We start from the raw sequence: 19,023 nt of genomic DNA, 5'->3' as shown, positions 1-19,023 counted from the left end.
TCTTGGCACGGTTCATTCACTATCCCCACGTACGCCATGAATCAGTCCAGTATCTATGATCTAGATATTAAACGCCAGTGGGAGACCTGCATGCACGAATAAAACGCTCTCTATATAAAAAGGGTTGGCTGATAACTCATGCAGCAACTCTGTAATAAATAAATAATGATGGTGACTTTGTTACTGATGCTGACCAACAGTTTCATAAGTAGACGAACACGCAATAGTCGTCCTACTCCCTGTCCGTGCTTGTCATTAACGCACAATCGGTCCTGGAGATAAATGAAGTCATCGGGGTTGTGGTGGTTCACACTTTGCATGAGTAAGTCAGCTCAAAGTTCACAGCTGAGTTCACCGAAACCACGAAGTAACAGGCAACAATAATGCTGCATTTTGGATGTGGGAAAATCGAACTGCAAGAGGCATCAAGGTTTGATCAATATAAAGGACGTATCCTAGTCAAAAACTACTCAAAGATTCCTCACAGTATTCCTGGAGAACAAAGTAACTGGCTAGGCACCCGTTTCTAAGATTTTAAGGACCGAATTCATTGCCATGCCTTAAACTGTCTTTATCTGGGGGGCGTGGGGGTACTCCTGCAGTTAAGATGTCTGATTGTCCCCTCTAGCTTCTGCCCGGTGGCTACTGGGTGACCCCTCGTCTGGGGATCCTCAGCCCTTCCCATGAAGGTGGCACGGATGCCCCTCCGGTGGTCCTCCTTGGGCTCTCGCACTCTGGGGCCTCTGGATGTCTGGGGCCTGGATCTCCTCCATGCCTGCTTCATGCCCTGGGGGACGGGGCTATGGCTCTCTACATCCTCTTGCAGACCATTACATGGGGAAACCATTTGAATACAAGCGCGCCGATCCACACAGGTGTGCACACGGGTGTTCACTGTTCGTAGACTTAAATCACACCTTTCTTGGCTGCTACTTCAAAGCACATTGTGCGCTGTCTGTCCTGCGTGCTGCACAACAACATTCAATATTTAGTATTTACTGCTGTTTACACTTAGCTAGATTAATGCGATGGTGTTGTGTATAGTATGTTGCTTTGTTTTTTTTTTTGCTTGTTTTCTCTTCTTTTTCTCTCAACAGGTGATCCCGGAGATATTTTTTCCCCCCTTTCTCACTGTCCCTCTCCCCTTCTGTTTTTCTTTTCCTTCCTCTTTCTTTCTCCCTTTCCTATCCCTCACTCATGTCTGTAACAACTGAAAATAAAATAAAATAAATAATAAAAACAAAGGTCGATCAAATGGACCAATACGGCAATGCCATGATGATCCATTTGGAAAAATAAATCCATTGGGTATCCTTGTTGGTCTTCAGACAACAATTCTGACGGCTAAAGAACCAAATGGGACAGGCAAAAAAATAATAAAAAAAAAAAAGATGTCTGATTGTATATGGGTTTATGAGAATCATCTGGCTTTCTTGCTATTTAACCTGAGAAAACTTTCTGTTCACCCATTCGCTAGTTTAAAAATTAATGTATATGTTTTGTTTGTAAATCATAGTCCCCATTAGAGTGAAAATGGGCAATAAAGCAGGGTATGCTTTTTGTTTCTCAGTCAGATCTGCCCCTCACTCAGACACCAAGATGTTGGTAACCTAAATGTGGACCTCGAGCTTTCACAGCTGGACCTTGCTTTCCAGTGATGTCACAATGTCTTCATCAACTATATTCGATACAGATGTTGCATAAACGATAATGCTGCAATTTAAAATATAAAAAGCACTGGTCATTATGGATGTGGAGTCTTGAATTTCTTAGTTACTGCTGAAGCAAACTGTCATAAACTGAGGAGTTTTTCAGGTGTAAGACATGCAGATTTACACCTTGTTTGCACCGAGACTTAAAGAATATTAGATGTTTTAAAGTAGAAGTAAAGTAGGAAGGCTTAAAGAAATTTTGTTTTCCTTCTATACATGGACGGTTGTGTCAGCCAACCAGGTTTAGCATAGAATTTGCGAGAGAAGAAAGAGAAAAAAGAAGAGAAAAAAAAGGACCGAATTCAGCTTTATCTGAATTTAGAAGCAAAAAATTAGAGATCATCTAATTGTGACTTAAAGTCCCTGCAGTTTAACCTATTTGTTTATGTCATCTGGCTTCTAAAAATACTGCCCAAGTAAAGCATGTGCAGGATAAACAGAGGAAGTAATTATTGAACTTTGCTTGGAAGTATTGAAATTTACCCTCAACCAGCAGCAATGGCCCTCATTATTCAAACATTAAGCATTAGCTAAAGAGGTTGTAACTCGATTGAGGTAGATCACTTTCCTTTATAATGCTAAATATCACAAAACTCTAGCTTTGCGATTTGGAGTCTGTGACACTCATCAGAGACATTTCTATAAACTACAAAGCCACATTAAAGGACATATCTTACTGCATGTATGTACAAGGTTCAGGTTGCTCTGAAAGCTACAAAACCAGAGAAACCTACAAAGACTGTGAACTTGACTGTAAAGCTGGTATCGCAACAACCAAAGCACATAGAGCTATGAATTATGGGAGTTATCGGCATGAAACAGGTAAGTGAAATTACATCCGTTGCTTATGACTGGATCACACCCTTAACGACACACTTCCATATAAAAACCAAGGACTTATAAAGAATTTATAAAGTGAAGTTAACAGTGGTTATCACTTTGTAGTTCCATATGGAGTAAAGAAAGGGTGAAGATGGTGGTAGTGGGTGAGGTCCAGCCCTATGTGACACCAGGTATGTACCCAATACTACTTGGCTGGCATACAAACCCGCCCCCACCCACCTAGCTACTGGGCCACAAGTCCCCGGAGACATCCACAACATGAACACTTAGCATGTTTTTTTTGTGTGTTTATTATCTATCTCATCACGCAACCACAAGACAACAAAAATATCAACACTTGGTGAACGACGCTGTGCTGGAATGGAAGGAAAATCTCCCAGAGAACAACCCAGGCAGATGTATGTACTCAGAAAACATACAGAAAAAAATAAACAAGAAAAACACATACAAACTTTCACAGATTCAAGTGAGCACTGCCATACACGAACACGTGCACACACACTGCTTCATGTATAGGATTTCGACGGCTCTAACAAACAACAAGCTGCATAAAATATTCAGTAAAATTTCCAACATGTGCTCCTTCCCCTTCTGCACATGTAAAAGTGCAAAAAGAAAACTGCTGGGAGAGAGCGATGGGGAGGCGAGGAGGAGGGGGGAAAGGAGTCAATGAGGGCAAGGGCAGAGCTAGCAGCAGGAGAGATAGAGTGAGTGAGCAAGAAACAGACTGTGTGTGTGAGAGAGAGAGAAAACACCCAGCTGACTCTGTTACAAGCTACTCCCCTTAGCAACAGCCCTAGCTCAGCCTGTATCCCATTGGCCGGCTCACAATCCCATGTATGGCTCCTAAGCCAATTGCAGGCTTCCTTACAACTCTGCATTTTGGAATTCATCTTCACCATGGCAACACAACCCTGGCCGTAGCGCTGTATGTGGCCTGTAAGTTTGTACACAATGTACATACCGTAAAAAGTTGATTCGGGCAAAACAATGAGTCTGAAAGCATTAAGAATATAAACAAAAGGCACACAGCAGACAAGCTAACTCAGCACCGTCTACACATCTGTAAAATTGATGTGCCCAGCTGTTTGAAACACAGAGGCACACAGTGAGTATGAACAGAGCGAGATCCTTCACAGACCACTCCATAAATTCACACAGAGAAGAAACACCACACTAACCTCTCTACTTTTTCTTCTGTATTCTTAAATGAAACAAAACTATCCTCACAGTTTTCTTTGTTTCACAGGGACAGTGCATGCTAACGGTTAGCAAAAATGCTAATTTACACACATGGCCCCTGAGCAGACCACAAAATTCTATAAAATGTATAAAAAAATAATAGTTACAGCTCATTTTGCACATATATATCATTAATATGGAAAGTGTGGAAACTTCAAGGCCAGTTGACATGCCAGTTTTTTCCAGATTAATGCACGCCTGTGGCTAAAACATGCGAACATGCACTTCACACCACAGCGATTTACCAAATGCTACTCATTCAGACCTGCTGAATTCAAAAATTCTTCCAAATGAAACAATAAAACTGCATCGTTTACCCTCTAAAACAGCACACGCATTTTCAATTATGATGCCAAAATTGGTAAAATGGGCTGTCTAAAACTGCTACAAATAATTAGTATGATGATAGCGTACCACTGCGTACATAGCTAAAAAAAAAACCTGGTTAACGTAGTCCTAAAAGTTGTTGGAGAGCATCGTAAAGCACAGGGACGGGTGGGAGGATGGTCTAAAAGGTAGTTTATGGAGGGCTTTAAAGTTTAGCATTTGGTGTAATGAATTTATCGTGCAGGGAGCAGGCGGAGGTGGATGAGGAAAAGATATGATATGGTTTGTGAGCTCGACACAGGTGACGACCCCGCAGAAGGTCGCTGAACACTGAGGATTATTGCTTTTATGTGCCACAGAGAATGGTACGGAATTCATCAGGGCTGATCACAGTACAAAGAATTTACCATGAGTGGGCGTGGGGTTTAAAAAGAGTGGTCCACAGTGGAAGTGATGCACTTTCGGGCTGCCAGCTGGTCGCTAGCAGACATTCTGGCTGCCTAGGTGAGCCTCTAGTGTATTTACCACCAGGTCATGTGTCAATCAACGATATTCTTCACTCACTGGTAGTCTCTTCAGTCTGAAAGGTTATCACAGGTCTCATTCACTTCACATTGCCAGCAGTTATTTCACCCCTAGTTGCTCAAGTTGCCAAATATCATTCGCTTTCTGTGGTCTCTGGTCACCTTGTTGTTGGTTAAGGTCTAACCGTCACAAAAAGAAGGTCCTGGGTTTGACTCCATCGTCTGGCCCGGGCCTTTCTGTTATTGGGGTTAGGTTAAATAGTGATTCTAAATTGCCCACAGTTGTAAATGTACGTGTGAATGGTTGTCTGTCTCTCTGTTAGCCCTGTGACAGAATGGCAACCTTACCTGGGTATACCCCACCTGTCGCCCCAATGGCAGTGTCAGTTCCCTATCTAGACCCCATTCCAAAACCACAAATTTGTTGGGGCCAAAGATGTCATTAATCTTGTCTGTGACTTTGGAAAGGACTTCTAGAAGAAATTCTCCAATGAATTCAGTGAATGAATTCAAAACATCCCATCTTTTGCTACATAATCCAACCGAAGGTTCATTTCTCAAAGCTGTCTAGAAGATATCAGCCAGCTCTGCACCAGAACACCAACGCATTATTTTAAAGAAGGTATACGTCACATGGAACTAGAAGGGAGCTCAGAGTGCCTCCACCAACAACGCCAACACCAATGCCAAATCTAGTAATTTTAAGAAAGAATGGGCTCTTCCTCTGCACAGATTTTACATTATCTTGACTCAGCAATCAATCAACACTGAAAACACATCTCTGCCAAGGCTCTCCCTTTAAAAAAGAAAGGGAAAAAGTTAACTAGGTTTCAAAACACAAGGATAATAATAATAAGAAAACTCAAAAAAATAATAATGGGAAGTCCATCCTTTTTTCCTTTTTTGTACAGGACCACTCTTCCTTCCAAACAACGTAGACACAAATAAATAAATATAGTAAATATTGTTAAGATTACTTGTTCTAATAAAATGTGTGACCACCTCAAGTCACTGATAATGTTTTTACTGTTTGTGTATATAATCTTCCTTACACATCAACAGTATGGCATCCAGTACTGATAAGCTTGAAGGCAACTAATGCGCTATGTAGCAGGTGGGCGTCCAGGCTTTGTCGCTCTCTGTGACCCATAAAAGGCCAAAAACGGTTCTAGTGATTTCTGTGTCAGTGGAGGAAACCGGCGCTGTGGGTTGAGCCCTCAGCATCACATGCACGCAAGCAGAAGCAGACAAGGTAAGTGGTTAGGTCCCCTTTGTTCTCTTGGCGAGGCGAGTGTGAGTGAGGGTGTGAGTGAGGGTGTGAGAGAGGGAGGGAGGGAGGGAATCAAAGATGTAAAAAGAGGAGGAGAGAGATTGGGGGGCGGGGGGGGGCAAAATACAAAGAGCCAAGTAGTGAGAAAGGTAGAGAGACAGAGTATGAGACAGGCCGGCTCCTGAAGAATAAGAGGGAGGAGAGACGATGAATAGCAGCTCCTCTGCAGACAGACACATGATGAATGGGTCTGCTGCCTAAAAAGCCAGAGCGCAGAGGACAACAAGGAAAGTGTGTCTGCTCATCCCACAGTGTGTGTGCATGTGTGTATTCAAGAGCATGTGTGTGTGTGTGTGGACAGAAGCGATCCATCTGGGCCTTTGTTGCAGTGACCACACTGGAGCGGAGGTTGATACCCAGTATCCCTTCCCCTCCCACAAGCCAAAACTCGCCCATCAGCGCCAAAAAAAACAGCACTCGGGGTCAGTTGTCAAACCTAACAGCAGGTAATTAAAAGTAATAGCACAGCTTCCTCTTGGGATTGACGCCAGGCAATGTATGTATCCCACCAACAGCAATTAGTCAGCCAATTACCCGGGGGCATAATTATTACTACTGTCCATAGGAAGGCTCGGGAGAGGCAATAATGGCATCTTACGGTAACGAGTGTTTATCTAAGTGATCAGTGATTAGCGTGATCACGGGGAAAGGTCAGGACCTCTCATGAAAGGCTGGCTCCCTATCTGACATTCCTGCTTAGCTGCGGTTAATTGGTACGACAGTAGCAAAGTGCTGTTTTCCATAAACAGTTCAGCTAAGTACGTATTAGGATGCCATCATGGAGGCTGCAGTGAATTTAAAGACTTTCCTGAAGACTAAAGGCATGTTTTTATGTTTCTACCACTAAAACAATGGTAAATGGAGCTTTTCTGTTATGTGTCTCATGCTGATGTTTCGAATATTACACATCGCTGATAGAGCCATATTTGCGCAACAGTAAGTGCCACATTAGCTGGGAACTGGGTGTATATTATTTTGGCGGATTTAATTAAATCTAGTGAAGGGGGCTCGTCAGCTGTGGGCGCGCGCTCGTCGCTGCGCTCTGAGAGGAATGCTTGGCGGGAGAAGCTCCGCTAATCGAGTTAGCTGCGATAACAGGGGTGGCAACCAGCTTTCCAGGAACATGGTCTCCTCTGAGCGTGCAATCTGAGCAAGTGGGTTTCACACATGCATCCGCACGCAGATAAGCACGCACGAACGCACCCGGTGTGACGCACCTTTCTGTTTCCTGCGTTTTAAAAGTGCTGTGGGTCTTCGGATGGTAAATGTATAATGCATGTGCACGCGCTGAGGCAAACCTATTAATACATTCATCTCAACAGTCACGGGCTGCCATCGCTCACTCGCTCTGTACACGCAAGCCTAATAGGTTTCACTTTCACACGAGTTTACGTTGCTCTTTCTGCAGGTTTTTAAATGACTCGCCAAAGCTTCCAGCAGCTCTGGCGAGTCATTTTGGTAGGTCAGTAGGTGAATGCCGCCTTTGGTGTCTGGCCATCTTGTCTGGTTCACATAAATAGACAAACACGCCCTCTTAGCTGCGTAATGACCTATTTCCAGTATCTAAGTTTGGCGACGTGTGTCTTTTTCTGTTCTGTTTATGTTTGTGAGGGTGACACGTGGTTTTAAATACAGCTCTTAAAAGCTTAGGCAAGTCAACTATGACTTCAATTACTCATGAGTAAGTTTCTAATGACAAAGTTTCTCATTCATAAATATGTGCGGACACACATACAAGCACTTCGAAAGATTTTCAAGAATACTGACTCACTTAAAATCTAGCATTGTTTTTGTTTACGGCAGATAATAAAAACCTGTGTATGCACTACACTGTCTGCAGTCTGACTTTACAGTATGCTGGATTCTCATATTGTCTGTGTTACAACTGCTCCATATCGCCCCCTGTTGACTTGGACATAATATATACGCACTGGAACCAGTTAAAAGTGAAGCGACCAACATTGATCATCGCGTTGCAGTGTACTGCTCTCCCAGGAAACCTTTGCAATCGTTTGGGTTTCAGTTGGACCTGATCCACTCGCTTAAATGTTGGAGACCAACTGAAATTACCAAAAAGCAGTGGCGTCTCCCAGCAAGAGGATGTGCCAGCCAAATAGCAAAAACTGCTCAGAAACAACTTGAGGAACAAGTCAAAGAGGCCAGTGCATGGACCTGAACTCCAAAACAATCTGGATCCACATCCAATCAAGCATCCGTGGAATGCACTGGAACGAACCGTATCCACAGACTCCCGCTCCGCAACCCACAGGATCTGAAGAGATCCGCTCTCAATCCGCAGGTGCCAGATACCACAGGACAACCCCAGAGGTCCTGTGTCCATCCCACAGTGAGCGATGTATATTATTGTAAGTCCAACCAAAACTAGCAAAAATTACTAGAACCTGTAAAGCTCCAACCACAGAGGATATTTCAGCCGTGTTTCGACTGACCACATACACTCACATTTTAAGTCAATCCAGTTATCTGTACTAGTGACATGAGAGCCAGAGTTTTTCTTGTACTCTCCATCCGTAAACATAGGCTATTTTCCTCCGTTTCACTCATTTAACTACAGCGATTGTGTTTACAGCTGTGCAGGAACTCAATAAAGTGCCTAAATGGAAAAGGAGAGAGAGAACTGAAGGTATATCAATTTAGGCCACGCCTTCTAGACAGAGATGGTGTGAGTATTTTGTTTTTTTATGTCTTTTTGTCACATATCACTTTATAATATAGAAAGAGACCAAAGACTGAGAATTTCTGCAGGGTAAAAGTGGACGCACCACCTTTCTCGGTGTAAACCCAAAAGTCAAGACAGAACATGTATAAATAAACGGCTTCAAGCTCCAGCTTCACATCTCGTCTACAGGATCCCTCTCCATCCTAGCTCCTGTCGCTCCGTCTCTCCTCCTCTACGCCCTCTCTCTCCCTTTGCTGGCCTCTCGCACACAAAGGCAGGGGGAGACAGAGGTGGAGGATGGAGGGAGGGGAAGGGAAGGGAAGAGAAGGCACAAAGGACTGGGAGCTGTGGGCTTGCCCTGGGGAAAGGGAGGGTGAGGGGGGGTATATGTGGGGTAACAGGGGGTCAAAGGGGGGCCACAGAGGGGTGTGGGGTAGATAGAGGAGCTGGGGGTGGGGAGAAACCTGAGAGGCAGAAAGCCAAAACAGGAGCTGGGTGAGAAAGATGGGGAGACGACGGTGGGAAGGGAGGGTCTGAGGGTGAGAGAGCACAACACAAGAAAGCTTATAGCTGCAGTGATTTTTTTTCCCCCCACTTTGAAGGGGGTTGGCAGTGGATTTGTTCGAGAAAGGGATTTAGTTTGGGAGAGTCAGAAGAAGCTAGGATTTGATGAGATTTACACTTTTTCTTCAACAGGAATGCACAGCCACCATCTACTAAAGCTTGTGTAAGCGTTTTAGCCACATCTCTTCGGGCTTTTTTAGGCAGAGACCGTCTCCATATTCTGCCCTGAGTTTTTTAAGGCAGCAACAAAAGCTACAGCCAAGTTTTTTCTCAAGTCACAAACACACAAATGTGTCCTTTTTCCCCCCGCTAGACAACACAACAAACAATCAGATGCTAAAAATCCAATTAAAGTTCTCACGTTGCGTCAGCTATCGAGGTTTATTATAGTGGGAGACAAGCCAAGTTCAAGATGTCCAACAGAGGGTGATATAAAAAACACCATATTCAGCATCAACATGAGTGCAGGTGTTTATTGGTCATGTACACTTTTAAAGGCCACTGTCTGCCAGTGAACTTTGTGTGACTGCAGTCATTATGATTTCGCCAATAACAACAAATTGCACTTCATAAAAGGATCCGACAAGTATGCTCTAGAGCACAGATAAGCAATTGATTTTCCCAAGGAGGCAAACTGGGACTGTGGTAGCACCGATATGCTGAAATCACTTCAGCTTAGTGGTGCAGCTCAATTCATATGAAGACATGTGATGTGGCGCTGTATAAATGAAACTGAATTTAATTCTGCCTACTATCAATTTTATGTCTTTATAAGCTTATCTGCATCGTCCTACAAAATAGTCCCAGTTTTTTATTTGTTGCCACTTGGGAAAATTAATTAGCACCTCTGACAAACCAAGCAAACTTCAAAAAACTGAAACGAAATAAGCTAGTCGATGATACTTGTCTTGTCCGTGCAGTGTTCTTCTACCAAACATTTCTCTTCCAGAAGTCTTCAACGTTGAACTCCCGGCAAGGAAACAAATAAAGCACACGAAATGTTACGATATTAGAAATCAATCAGTATTGTTGTTTATGCTATGACGCCGTCTCTCCCTTGGTTACAATATTAGATTTAACATCCCTCATTTGCATTTTGTCAAACGTCCTGCAGCAGCCCGAGAGAGCGCCTGCTACTGTCTGTGTAGTTATTGGTCTTTCAGGCTGCAATCACACAGGCCTAGAGAGCAGTCACTGATCATCTGGCAAACACTGGTCATGAGGATAAAATGTGTGTTTCCCAAGCGGATGGAGAGAGGATGCTGGAGGTAATGGCAATTGTTGTGAAAACAACCACTAAAGCTCCAGTCATGCAGGCCTAGAGACTGGTGAATGACTCCCTACTAGCCACTGGTAGTAAATCTCAAAAAGGTAAAAAAACAAACCAGCAAGGGAGACACTCAACCTGTAAAATGAAAGCAGTTTTTCTACCATTTGTAGAGTAGTTGTGCTTGTAGTCACGCTTTTCTTGCAAATTATGGGCATTTTTGGAAATCTGCTAGCAATGAAAGCAATCGACAGGTTTTTGGGGGCAGTGCTCAGTTTTACCTGCCAGAACCACTCTGGGAATACTAATTTTTACTTAGCAACCAGGGGTTGCCAACTGACCAGTCTCCAGGCCTTTATAACTGAGGCCTCAGATGTGTGTTTTGGAGGTCAATTATGATTTAGAATAACAAATTACAGATCCTAATTTGTTTTGAAAGTAAGAAAGACCAAGAAAACTTCAGGCTTTTATCTTAATTAGTTTTTGAAATATTCATGTTCAAACATCACCTCAGATTTGTGGGAAAAAAAGGCCTGAAAGTGAAATTTTATATTGAGCAGCAAATGTGGATATATGGAGCTAAAAATCTATAGCAATCATAGCTATGTTTTAACTAGAGATGGACCGATCCGATATTACGTATCGGTATCGGTCCGATACTGACCCAAATTACTGGATTGGATATCGGAGAGAAATAAAAAATGTAATCCGATCCATTAAATATCAAAAAAGCACCTCACAAAACTTGCTACACGGCGTAACTCGGCTCATAACCGTAGCACATCACAGCAGTGTGGTCACGTGATAGAGCGGCTGTGTGTATTTGTAGCCTGCTAGCAAACATTTCATCTCCGAGGAAGTTTTCCCAGAGAGAAGTAAAGCAAGTGTGTAAGTTCATCTCTGAATGTTTGTAAAGCATTCCCACGTTAAGCTTAACAACAGATATATGGAGCGACTGCCTCTCTCTCTCTCTCTCCTGCTACTACTTCAATCGTGAAACTGTTTAATGATCAGCTGATCGGCTTTTCTGTCGGGAGTCCGTCTCTCTTCTTAGTTTTTGGCCCACTTCTCACCAGAAAGAGGAAACCAGCGGCTGAACAACAGCAGCACGTTTAACCTTGATAAGCTGTTGTTAGAATTTATTTAATATTACTTTCTACACCAGGATCTTTTTCTACGTAGCTGACGGCTGCTAACTGTGCAGGGGCGGATCTAGCAAAGTTTAGCCAGGGGGGCCGATAGGGCATGAACAGGGAAAAGGGGGCACAAAGACATACTTTTCTTTCTTATTCTCATTTAAAATGTCGAGCTTTTAATAAATAATTATCTGACTCTTACACCCAAAGTTTTAATCTGATGTAAAATATATAGAAGTCCATTACTGTATATAGTAACTGTTAAGTCTAATATACCCTAGTAAGCTATAGTACTTTTTCCTTTGGGAAGATACCATCTGTGCAGTCTGCAGTTCTGTTGAAGAAAGATGTTGAATCGATTTAATTATTCTTGAAAAATAATTTATTTCTGTGCATTTTTCCCCTGCATCAAATTAAATTTGATTACGTCGATTAAGCATCATGAGGTGGAGGGTGGGGGGTGGTTCCCTATTTTTTTTGCTGGGAGTTTGCAACCCTATTAGTTAGGTTGCTTAATATTTCTGCTAAGTACTCTTTAAAATACCAGAATAGGGAGGATGGAGCAGGTTTAAGTTTATTAGATTGATCAGTTTTGCTGAACTATGAAATATTTTGGGCTCAGTGTATTTTTTATGTTGTTATTTATTTAAACTTGAGTATAAACATATACAAAATGCAGCAAGATATTAAAAAAACATTTTATTGATTAAAAAACATATCGGATTCATATCGGTATCGGCAGATATCCAAATTTATGATATCGGTATCGGACATAAAAAAAGTGGTATCGTGCCATCTCTAGTTTTAACTGTGAAATCTGTGCATAACTCAGAGACGGTCGAACAGAAAACTTAAAATTAGCAAAACATTTGAGCTGGAGCGGCCCAGGGCAAACTTTCCCCAGTTTTAAAACATGAATTTTAAGGCCTTTTGCTATTGTCAAGATTTCAAATCGAAAGTAACTGTATAAGGTCTTGTATTTTTATTGATATTACACTGGTCAGTTGCAGAAAAAGTAAAGTCGAAGGTGATCAAACCACACATATGCACACATCTAGTCACTTTCCTCAGCAGCTCTCCTCATTTGTAGCTTTGCTGTTGTATTGCATTAAAAAGCTGTCAGCACCTACCCCGCGTAATTCTTTCTAAAAACTAGTGCAACCCCATATTGCCTCCATTTGCTTAAATTACCACAACCTCACACTAATCTTGCACCATCTAACCACCCCTAACTGCCTAAAAGAAAAAACACTGCGGGGGGATCAGACGCAGGTGCGCACATTAACACAAACACCAACAGACGTTCAAGTATTTAAGTAGCTGGCCTATTAAACGTGTAGTAACGCAGACACGCAAATATGGAGCCCACCACTGGAGAATTGTGACGGTTGCGTAATGCAGGCCAAAACAACAAGCCCGGCAGTGAAGGAGAGGCATCTTTTGGCTCTGTCACCCTCTACACACACAAACACAAATAACAACACAGCCTAAAAAAGAGTTCACACACACACAAACCCAGTGCCCTCTTTTCACATGAGCGTTATATAACCCGGCAGGCAGAGGAACACTTGGTTTCAGCACGTCTTTATCTTGGCTTTATCTCAACTTCCACTGTGAGATTTCTCTTCATTCATTCTTTAGTAAAAAAAAGAAAGAGATTTTTCACCCTCTCTCTACCAGCTGTTATTTAAAAGCATTAAACAGCTTTGATGCTGTAAACGTGTGTGTTTAATGTGCTTCATGTGGCGGCAAAACGCCCTCGTAGACCTCCAGGAAGTGGATGATGTCAGCTCCACCTCTACGATTCTTCCCTACGCCACTCCTCCCTCAATGACACTGCTGATGATGACAGGAGGAGGAGGAGGATGAGAACAAGGACGATGAAGAGGAGTCTCTCCCCCTCCCTTTACTTCCTGTCCTCCTCCTCCTCACCCACTGCTTCCTGCTGTCCTACCCCCGGGCATCCTGACTCAGCTCTCACCACCTCTCTTCCTCTATATCCTGCCTCACAGTCTGCTCTCCCATGAACCAGAAGCATTGTTTCGTTTTAGTTTCATCCCAGTTGAAGTTAAATTAAACATGTTTAATTTAACATGTCTGTGCTGGGCCACTCATATGTGGATTGCACACGTTTGCTTGTGTTTAAAAGAAAGAAGCGGAGGAGTACGATGGTGGTGAAAAGATGCCAAATCCCAGCGTCTGTGTCCACAGACAGCATTTTCTTTTTGTGCCCATGACCTTAAATTCAGACCGCTTATTGTTGCTAGGTTACAAAAGCCTTCTTCGTCAGAGTATTTTCAATTATTTACAGCGGTGAAACTCCAAAAGGACAGTAAACGCATATCAAAGGCCAACCGCCTCTTTTTTTTTCATTTTGATTGGTTGGTGAGAGAAAAGTGAAAGTGATGAATGCAGGTGGAAGAAAATACATTAAAGGCCTGTGGACACGAGCCTTTGATAGGCCTGCCCTAAACTAGAGATGGCACGATACCACTTTTTTATGTCCGATACCGATATCATAAATTTGGATATCTGCCGATACCGATATGGATCCGATGTAGTGTGTTTTTTAATCAATAAAACGATTTTTTAATATCTTGCTGCATTTTGTATAAGTTTATACTCAAGTTTAAATAAACAACAACGCTAAAGCTATTCTGTTATACCTGTATGTAAAAAATACACTGCACCCGAAATATTTCATAGTTCAGCAACACTGATCAATCTAATAAACTTAAACCTGCTCCATCCTTCCTATTCTGGTATTTTAAAGAGTACTTAGCAGAAATATTAAGCAACCTAACTAATAGGGTTGCAAACTCCCAGCAAAAAAATAGGGAACCACCCTCCACCTCATGATGCTTAATCAATGTAATCAAATTTAATTTGATGCAGGGGAAAAATGCACAGAAATAAATTATTTTTCAAGAATAATTAAATAGATTCAACATCTTTCTTCAACAGAACTGCAGACTGCACAGATGGTATCTTCCCAAAGGAAAAAGTAGCTATAGCTTACTAGGGTATATTAGACTTAACAGTTACTATATACAGTAATGGACTTCTATATATTTTACATCAGATTAAAACTTTGGGTGTAAGAGTCAGATAATTATTTATTAAAAGCTAGACATTTTAAATGAGAATAAGAAAGAAAAGTATGTCTTTGTGCCCCCTTTTCCCTGTTCATGCCCTATCGGCCCCCCTGGCTAAACTTAGCTAGATCCGCCCCTGCACAGTTACCAGCCGTCAGCTGCGTAGAAAATGATCCTGGTCTAGAAAGTATTATTAAATAAATTCTAACAACAGCTTATCAAGCTTAAACGTGCTGCTGTTGTTCAGCCGCTGGTTTCCTCTTTCTGGTGAGAAGTGGGCCAAAAACTAAGAAGAGAGACGGACTCGACAGAAAAGCCGATCAGCTGATCATTGATCAGTTTCACAATTGAAGTAGCAGCAGGAGAGGGAGAGAGAGAGGCAGTCGCTCCATATATCGGTTGTTAAGCTTAACGTGGGAATGCTTTACAGACATTCAGAGATGAACTTACACACTTGCTTTACTTCTCTCTGGGAAAACTTCCTCGGAGATGAAATGTTTGCTAGCAGGCTACAAATACACACAGCCGCTCTATCACATGATGCATACTTCTCCGACGTGCTACGGTTGTGAGCCGAGTTACGCCGTGTTGCAAGTTTTGTGAGGTGCTTTTTTGATATTTAATGGATCGGATTACATTTTTTATTTCTCTCCGATATCCAATCCAGTAATTTAGGTCAGTATCGGACCGATACCGATACGTAATAGCGGATCGGTCCATCTCTACCCTAAACCCAGTATCAGATAGTCAGCTGCTGCATAAAGGATGGAGCTGAGTAGTAAAAGCAGAATTTTTCCAAGCCTATCCAACTGTAATGTCTGTTATTCACCTCACTTCATAAGCATTTCTTTTTTCTAATGTGTACATATCTGAGCCGTCATTCCTGTTAAAATTAAATTTGTGGCTTATTCCACTCCATCAGCGTCTGCAGGGCTGTGCTTTTATGGCGCACTCTCTCTGTGGGGTTGCAGCCGAACATGTGCCACTCATCTACCAGGTCTTAAACTAGATCCCTGTCCAAATAAACCATCTGGCAAAACTGATCCCAGGTGCTCCATGTGGAATTGTTTCACTTACAATGGGCCAAAAAGTGGAGAGGGTGCTGCCAAGCTTTATAAGTCAAGCGTGGTGACATCATCATAGCGTTAGATTTATTATTGCCATTTGGAGGTGGCTCTCTTGGACTCAAACCAACACTAAGAGGGGGGGAATTCACACAAAAGGCTGTCAGTCACGCCGAAACTGGGCCTGGGCCACAGTACGCTTTCAGTCTTACTCCACATACAGCACCCAGCCTGTTCCTCTGGGGCTTGTATAACAGTCAAACAACTTGGCGTGAAAAAAGACACATGAACTGGAAGGACGTAAAGAAAGAATGTTATAAAATTATAAAATAATCAGAAATACCTACGATCTGATTAACAGGCTGTCGTGCACTCACGCTCAATCTGATATCATCCTGTTAGTGTTGTTCCTGGATCAACAAAACTAATGTTGGTTCAATCACAGTGCGGTGCCGTCACACTTTTGCAACGTGGAAACACTGTGAAACACCCCATAACCGTAACCCTCACCACAATCACATCCTAACCAACCCCCGACCCTAAACACTCCCTGTTTGGGGTTTTTTCCTGAGTGGACATCAGCGGGTTTTTATCCCCCAAAAAAACCTATGACATCATAACAATGTGATTGGTCAGGTGTGACGTTAATCCTGGACAAGCCTTATTATGTTGATACAGGAACAACACCAACACAAGCGTATCAGATAGACCTGCACTCACTATGGATGGAATTTCATAAGATAGTACAACTGCATCTGATACACGGTCATCCTCAAAAAAAACAATACAGGAAATAAAAAGACGACTGCAAGGCTTTCACCTGTTTTACAGCGGCAGGGTGCCGGTGCCAAAACTCTAACTCCAGTACTACACCACATTAGGGCTGCCACGATTACGTCGACTATCAAAATTGTCAACGACTGATTTAATAGTCGACGGGTCGTTTGAAGCTTTGTAAGATGACAAAAGCCGCAGGAATAAGTAGCAGGATTTAAGAGTGTAATAACGGACTGAAACAGAAGATGGCAGCACTGCATGTACAAGGATGCCAGCTGCCGTTAAACCCCGAAGAAGAAGAAGCTGTGCCACAGAATTCATAGCGCAGCCCAGCTCCGTTTCCAACAATGGCGGCAGCTAGTTCGTTTTAATATTACTCTTATTATTCTTTCTGGGTCACAAAATAAACGTTTAACATATTTTCAGGCGAGAATGTAGCTGTGTAAACCTCAAATATCTGCTCAGTTTATCAAGACACCACATACTTTCAAAAGCGCTCCGACGTTTTCGGAGACGTCTGTTACCCACTAGCTCGATAGCTAGCCGGGGGCTAGGCTAACTAGAACCCGTGAGAACACCGGATCGTTTTCAAACCCACCGCCGTCTTACGCTACTCAGGTTAAACATATATAAGTCACTTAGATAACTTAAAAATGTTATTGTTTGGCTTTTTTTAGTATTTTATTTGTTCCTGAGTAAATCGGTTTGGCTGAGATTAAAGTTATAGTTTTCACACAGCTGAATAAACTTCAGGCAGACAGCTGATTATCAGAAGTGTGAGATGCTCGAGAATATACTCCGGTGTCCTGTTATATTTTAGATAGCAAGGAGTTTATTAAACTTCACCGAAACAATCCGCAAATTTCATTAAAATTTAACAAACTATCATCTTGTCTTTATTTTTAGTTAGCACATACCTTAAACACTTAAAGCTGTACGCTAATGATAGATATATAAGAGCAGATGCTGCTGGTGCAATAAGCTGTACGTTTTACGCCCAATGGATGCATGATCTGATTAGTCGACTAATCGCAAAAATAATCGGTGACTAGTCGACTATCAAAATAATCGTTTGTGGCAGCCCTACACCACATAACTGCTGGGCCCAAAATTCAAACCACCGATGTTATTATCTACGCAAGGGGCACGTGCAAGAGTCCCAGAGTCATGGCAGCCGTGATTATCTTGGAACTGAAAAAACTTCTGCTGGAGATGCTAAACCTGTTAAAATAAAGCAGTAAAACAGAGCTGGCTCTACATCAGCACCACAATATTCATCACTTTTGCACATGTCACACATTTCCAACTAAGTACACGTGAATCTGCACAGGTATACAGCAGCACAATCTACCCGACTATCAAGTCCTAAGTGACGACACTGAAAACAAAAACTACTAAAAAACCCATCTTCTGATCGTCTAGATGTTATATTTGACTGCTTCTCTGGTTCTGCACATGCAGTGTCATCTACCTGTCGCAAACCACAATCTGCTTAATTCACACAGGTTGATCCATTAATGGTTTGATTCTTATACAGCAGTAATCTCTGCATTTCCTTGGTTAGTACTATCTGAAGTTTGACAAACCTTCTTGACACCACTCTGGGTTTGATGCTGTTTCTTATTTGAACTACAAACCTTCTTGTCTCGCTTCCTTCTCTGAGGCTCTTGCAGCTATACTTTGCTCAGCATGTACGTGCGTGTGCAAGAATAACGGCCTTAAGCAAGGCTGCGTGTAATCTGTAGTGAAATCATGCTTCTAATGGATCAGATTCATTGCCAGCTATAAATGCATGCAATAAAGCAGAGCTGGCCGAATCACAAAAAACACTGCAGGTGTGTGAGGCTCTGCGAGCATGTGTGCATTTGTCCCTACATGAGTGGGGGTGTTTGAGATGTATGCTAGAGAGTGTTTCAAGTGTGAAAATGAAACAGAACTGGTGCAGGGTTAGGTGCGTGTACACCTAAATAATGGTGTTACATCTGTAAAACAGAGACGCTTATGTGTGCACGGCTCTAGCCTGGGCCCCAACCCTGACAGTGGTGAGAACGGCAAAACAGAGAAAGATTTATATCAGTAAAATAGCAGAACTACATTTTTTTCTCTGCCTGGTACACGCCTCGTAAATGCGGGCGAACAGCAGGGCAGAACAGAGAAGAAAACCTTTAAACGTATGGATGTTAAAGCGTATTCGAGGCCACTTAGCCTCTGGTTCAGCCTATGTAAGCTATACACGTGCAAAACAAAAGCCGACTACAACGTAAAATCTCTAGTGGAAGACAGACAAACAGAGCACAGAGAGAGGTTTCCATCGTGGCTAAACCGTTCAGTCTTGCACATCCCATTTGTCACTGCGGAGCTGGCAGGTAGAGCTAGCGCTGGTAGTTCAGGCTCTGGGTAAAAGGTGAAAAGTCTTACCTGAGCAGGTGGACACTTGCAGAGGCCAGGTGCAGACTGCCTCC

The 19,023-nt window shown here is 42.5% G+C and overlaps 1 long non-coding RNA gene across 4 annotated transcripts in view; it reads right to left on the bottom strand.

Moving 5' to 3' along the window:
• The window catches only part of LOC146521623 (uncharacterized), a 91,276-nt gene that overhangs the window by 66,665 nt on the left and 5,588 nt on the right, over positions 1–19,023 (bottom strand). For all 4 annotated transcript variants that reach the window (XR_014870450.1, XR_014870456.1, XR_014870449.1 and 1 more), the window contains exon 3: positions 1–19,023. This exon is cut by the window's left edge. This is a non-coding gene — a long non-coding RNA (uncharacterized LOC146521623).

Source organism: Neolamprologus multifasciatus, chromosome 3 (genome assembly GCF_963576455.1).
Source record: "Neolamprologus multifasciatus chromosome 3, fNeoMul1.2, whole genome shotgun sequence".
Lineage (NCBI taxonomy): Eukaryota > Metazoa > Chordata > Actinopteri > Cichliformes > Cichlidae > Neolamprologus > Neolamprologus multifasciatus.
This window is presented reverse-complemented; position numbering and strand designations above follow the sequence as displayed.